This window comes from Cavia porcellus, unplaced genomic scaffold, assembly GCF_034190915.1.
Source record: "Cavia porcellus strain 051 isolate PalLab524CR breed Dunkin Hartley unplaced genomic scaffold, mCavPor4.1 scaffold_32, whole genome shotgun sequence".
In the NCBI taxonomy this organism is placed as follows: Eukaryota; Metazoa; Chordata; class Mammalia; order Rodentia; family Caviidae; genus Cavia; species Cavia porcellus.
Window position 1 is genome coordinate 29,361,442 of NW_026947515.1, and position 6,000 is coordinate 29,367,441.

Consider the following 6,000-nt stretch of genomic DNA (forward strand, 5'->3'; position numbering starts at 1 on the left):
TTGGGACTTGGGACGGGGAGGAAAGTGGCATCCTGGCCAGCAGTGATGCTCATGGGATCTTCTCATCCTCAGCCACGGGGCAGCCACCCCGGACGTGCTCCTGGGGACACAGCCTCTGGCCCCACTGGTGGGCCAGGCTCCCGTCCCCAGAATAGGGAAGCAGCTGAGTGCTCCACTGTCCCTCTGTCTGTCCCCTGGCCCTGAGTTATGATGAGCCTAGGAGCCAAGGGTGCGAGCAAGGTACTTCCCACTACCCTGCAAGACTGGCCCTTCTCTCCCTGGAACTGTGCCGCTTCCTCTGAACACCCAAGGCCTCACAGTTAGCTTCCAGGGCCAAGGAAGTCACCGGCCATTCATCGTACCAGGCCACTCCTAAAGAGGAAAGACTTGTCCAGCAGTGATGGCCACTAAGGCCATGCTGCCACCCAGGCCTCCGAGTCCTGGGGTCTCCATCACATGGAGCAGGTATGACCCAGATACCCTCAGATGAAAAGACAAGCCCTGCCATGTCTACAGGAGGAGATGGGTGTCTCAAAACTGCAAACTTGTCTGCCCCCACAGCCCCTGAGACAAGGTGGACGGGTGCAGGAGGCTGTGCCTGAGGACCTGATCCCCAGAGGCCCAGGGAAGGCTGATCGTGGAGGCAGGATATATATAGCCTCTGACCGAGGACATCAGGGGCAAGGGACTGAGAGCTCTGGGTCCTAGACAAGGACCCAGAGACCTGTCAGCATCCCCCAACTGGAAGCCCAGGTGGGGTTCCTCCAGCAACCCAGGGGGCTATGAGAGCCCCAACCATCTGCAAGACCCCTACCCTGTGGCCTAGGAAAGGAGCTGGTGATGCCCCCGGCACTACAGAGAATTGACAGGCCAGTGACAACCACAACCAACGGCAACATGGAACCCACAATGGTTTGTATCTGTTTATTTATTTTGCTATTTAACAGAATGTTTTAGGAATAAAACAAATGATATAGCAGCACTGAACAAGCTGAAAAGTAAAATAAGAAATGAATTACCTGGGAAGGAACAAGATGCCTACCGGCAAACTTAACAAGGAAAGCAGAAGATACGCCCACTGAGACGCCTATTTTCCTGAAAATGAAACCAGGTCTAACATTAATTTTTGTTCCAAAAGACACAATAAAGCTTATTTTCAGGGGAAGTTTTGTTTTCTTTTGTTATGAACAAAAATCTATGTTTATTCAAATATAGTCATGTCATCATCTTCTGTGACAGCATCGTATCTCCCCAAACCCAAATTCCGGCCTGAACTTGCTGCGACTCCATCTCCCTTAAAACCACTGGCCTCCACCTCCTTTGTCCAGCAGCAGCGCTGTCTTCCTGTCCACGCAGCCTGCTCCTAGTGCACTGGCCACACAGCTGCCAGTGATCTTTACCCCACAAATTTTTCACCTAAGCACGACCTCTGGCAGGCTGGGTTGCACAAAGTGTCCATAAATCAAGTGTTAATTGAACACTTAGAAGTTAGCAGTAACAGCAGAAATGATGGCAGTTAAGAGTGATGCTCCGCACAAAAGTGACAAAAAGTTCCTGGCACCACAATTTAGCAGTCTTCATTTCACAGGAGCGCATTAAGTATATCGGATTGAACACATGACGACGAACTGAATTACGAAGATTCATGTTAGACACAGCCACACTCACTCGTTTAAGCACACAGTTGGGCTCTAGCTGGTCACTCAGCAACGTTTCAAGTTCATCTGTTTACATAAGCATTTACCTTGCATCCAAAGGCACCTACTTGTGTATTTTATATTACCATGTATTTAAGTTTTGTCAATATTATTTACTTATACTTACTATGTTAATTTTTGTTTTGCTTTTTTTTCATTTTGAGACAGTGTCTTGCTGTGTAGCCCAGCCCTGCCTTGAACTCCTAGTGATCCTCCTGCCTCAGCTTTCTGAGTCCTGGGATTACGGCGTGTGTCAGCATGCCTGCTGTTAGTATTATTTTATAATCCAGTCCATTCGTTGAGTGTTGCAATGGACATACTAAATGCATCCATCCAAAGATCTTATCTGGGGCTTATGTTGGGGGTCAGGTTTATTTTCAGGGAAATACAGTACAAAACAGGAGTGAAAGTTAGAAGACCGAAATAGATAGAAACACATCCCAAGTTCATGGGTCAGAGGAACTAATACTACTGGGAAGGCGGCCATACTCCCCTCAGTGACCCAACAGTCTCACATCCCTATCAAAACCCCAGCACCCATTAAGCAAAAAACAGGAAACCAACCCTCTGACCCATACAAAGCTGCAAGGCTTCCAGAAAGGCTTCCCATGGCGTAGTGGTACCAGCGTCTGGGGAGGCAGGAGAAGAGTGACCGCCCACCCAGATGGGCACGGGGGTGACGAGAACGTGGTAGAGGTGAAGGTGGCACAACTCTGTGGGCAGCAAGGCCCCTCCAAGTTGTATACTTTTAAATGGTTAATTGTGTGCTACATGACTCTCAGCTCAATTTTTAAAAAATGGCAGCCCAGGACAGGCAGGCAAACTGTTGGCGGAGCCCCTGTCCAGAGCACATCCCGGTCATTAGCGTCTAGCCCAGTTTCACCCCTCAGTTGGTGCAGGTCCAGAAGGAGGCAGGGGGTGACTTTAAAGTCCGAATGCCTGCTATCTCTGCCAAAATTCACACTGCAAGTCTCCTAAGAGGGGCCTTTACCAGTGACAGGAGCAGGGCCCCCCCAAGTAAGCTGGACAGAAGACCTTGCAGGAGGGACCCCTACCTATCTCCTCCTGCCTCCATTACATGAGGACACAGCCTGAAAGGCTTCAACCAAAGCCAGAGCACAGCCCCCAGCAGACGCTAACCTGCTGAAGCCCTGATCTGGACCTGGCCTCCGGAGTGGTGAAAACTGCATTTCTGGTATATAAATCATGCTCGAGTACTTTTTATAGCGGCACACAGGTCCCATGGCTGCAGTGCCTCCCACCCTGGCCTCCGTGGCCCACCACTAGCTTCTTGGACTCAGCTCCCTGCGGTGTATGTGCAGGAGACACACAGAGCAGGAGCCTCACCCTCCGTCCCAGCTTGGGGACAGCACAGCCACGCAGCTGTTCCGCGTCTGTCTGTCCTGCAGCGCCACCGGGTGGTCACCTCGGCGTCGTGGTTGTCCACCCCAGCCAGACCAGCCTAGTGAGATAAGGTGCAAGAGGGAGGCCCACACCTGTGGTCCTCCCTGCCCTGTACCCCTCCTGCTCATATGCTCCAAAGTTGCACCCTCACTCCGGACTCCGCAGATCCCGAGAGTTACCAGCAAGCGGCTCCCCGTTCCTGCCTGGGCCTCCTTGCCAGGGGCGCAGCCATTCCCACCACGTCCTGGGCCCAGCGGGCCACTCACAGGCTGCACAGTGCTGTGTCCCAGCCAGCATGCAGAGTAAGCCTGTCCCTTCAGCACCCTCACTGTCCCGCATCTGCACTGCTGAAGCTGAACCAAAGCCTGGAAGTTTGTTGATTCCTTTGATTTATTCCAGAATGTTCCTCGGACTTACTTGTTCCTCTTTCTCTCCTACCTGTGTTTCCACCTTCTTAGTGTAATCTAAGACCCCACCAGGACCACTGGACACTGGAGCCTTCCCTGAACACTGCATAGCTCATGGCATCCCACCTGTACCCCACTTTCACCCCACCTACATCCCCCTAACTCTGCCCGCATCCCACCCACACCCTTCCAGCACCCGGCATGCACCGCACTCATAACCCTCCTGCCTCCTTCCTGCACTGTTTGTATCCCACCCACATTCAACCACCCAGCACACACGTGACCTGCAGATGGGCTCCCATTTCAAGTTCCCTCAGGTCTCTTGGCATCAGCACACGCCCCAAGCATGCCACACAGGTGAGGGGGCCGGGACAGAGAAGGGCCTGTCTGAGAGGCCCTCACGCCTTCCCCCCAGCTTCCTGCACTTTGGCTGGAAACCACCTGCTCTCCTTGACTGCAGATCAGTTCAGGCGTGGGCAGGACTCCCACTGACCACTGACTGGTCTGGCAGTGCCTCTGAGGCCTGCACTGCCCTCTCTCTACCAGCAAAAGAGCTTTCCTGAGAGATGGGGGCCACAGCAAGTGCAGGTCAGGTGTCAGTCAGCTGCTGCACCCAGGAGGCCCAGTCACCTGCGTGGAGGCTGCTGGCACCTCCCTACCTTCCTGAGCCCAGCAGGTCTTAGGCTGGAGGCACCGATGAAAGAAGGTACCCCGGTGTCTAGGGCTGCCCCTCACAGGGACCACACTTTCTGTTTGCCTCTTTGTCTGGGTGTCATCCACAGGCCACCCAAATACCACTTCCTGGTTGAAACTTGCAGCATGACCCTGACCTTCCCACATGGGCTGCAGTCTGTGGGCAGCTCAGCTCTGCACCAGCCCCTGCTGCCCCCCTTCCATAACTGGAGGCTGTCAGCGGGGTCCTGACTGCCTCCACCTGAAGTGGGAAGGGGCTGGAGAGCGACGTCCCTACTGCTGTCCCCTGGCAGTGGTGAGTGCACAGTGGGCCCTGGCAGGCCAGTGATTACACCTCGGTCTCACACATTGTTCCCCAGCACTGGAGGCAGCTGTGACCCTCATGCTGATTTTCCTGCTGTTCCTCCAGTCTCTGAAAGCCACCAGGAATGAGATTCCCAACCATCCTTCCTCATGGTCTTCTGGTTCTCTGTATAAACACAGCCCTGCTGGAGAGAGCCCAGGGAGTTCCCTGTTTTTCTGAGCAACCTCGAATTACAGAGTACTGAGTACCAAAAGCTACTTCCAAAAACAGATCCTGGAGGAATCAGACAGAGTGATGAGTTTCTCAGTCTCTGAAAGCCACCAGGATGGGTGAGCTGTGTCCCCCTAAAATTCCTGTTGAGACCCTGGTCTCTGTTACGTCAGAATGGGACCGTGTTTGGAAATAGGGTAATTAGGACAGCACCATCCTGGAGCAGGGTGGACCCTAATCCAAGATGACCAGTGTCCTTCTGAAAAGGGAAGATTTGGCTCTAACAGGATGGCTGTCATCTGAAGGTGGAGGCAGAGACTGGGCAGTGCTTCTGCAAACCAAGGAGCCAAGGACTGGCAGCAACTGCCAGGCTCTGAGAGCCTAGAACAGCTCTCACTCCGAACCTCTGGGGAGCCTGCCCTGCCCATACCTCGATCTCAGCCTTTTGTCTCCTGTGCCATGCAGCAGGTCGTCCCCATGATGTGGCAGACACTCTTCCACCATCGCTGCCTGTGGACTCCCTCTGGAAAGCCAGACCTGGGAGACCAAGAAGCAGCTCCAAGCAGCAGCATCCTGTTATGGGAATCAGGACAGCGAGGGCTGCAGGATGGGCTGCTGATTTTCACCAGCCCTGGCAAGATTCAATTTTTAAAATAACATATGAGGGGCTTTACATTCTCAGCTCAAGGCAGGGTGAGAAAAGCAGGAAATATATGGGACTACTAGAAAAGAAAATCGAGTTTCTTGTAGCGGGACTGTTGTATCTGAAAATCATTCCCCAGGCTTTACCCTGCTGGTTGTAGAATTACAAGGTAAATTGAATTCTCAGCCTCCCCAGGTCACTGATGTGAAGAACACAGAATGGGAAAGAGCTGGGATGGAGAGAGTAGAGGGGACCAACCTTGTCCCCTCCCCAAACTGCCCCACCTGGTAGTTCCCCTGGCCTGCAGACCACAGGTGTGACAGGGACTCCAAACAGCTGAGCCGAGTCCAGGGAAATCAGTAAACATCTGACACACGACCCACCCCCTCAGCATGCTGAGTTTTTGCTAATTCCAGCAGGAGCACGGAGGGGAAACAGGCGCAGAGCCACGGGATGGAATGGAGCAATGAAACACGGGCTGAGCTGAGTTTATGGATTTATGGATCTGGCTTGAGCCCTGGAGGCCTGGATTCCAGAGTTTGCCCTCGTGAGAAGCCCACAGCTTACCACATCCAGTAAGGAAACCCAGGCTCACAGGGGCTCAGCTGAGACACTGCTGGACCTGGCCCAGCAAAGAGACTT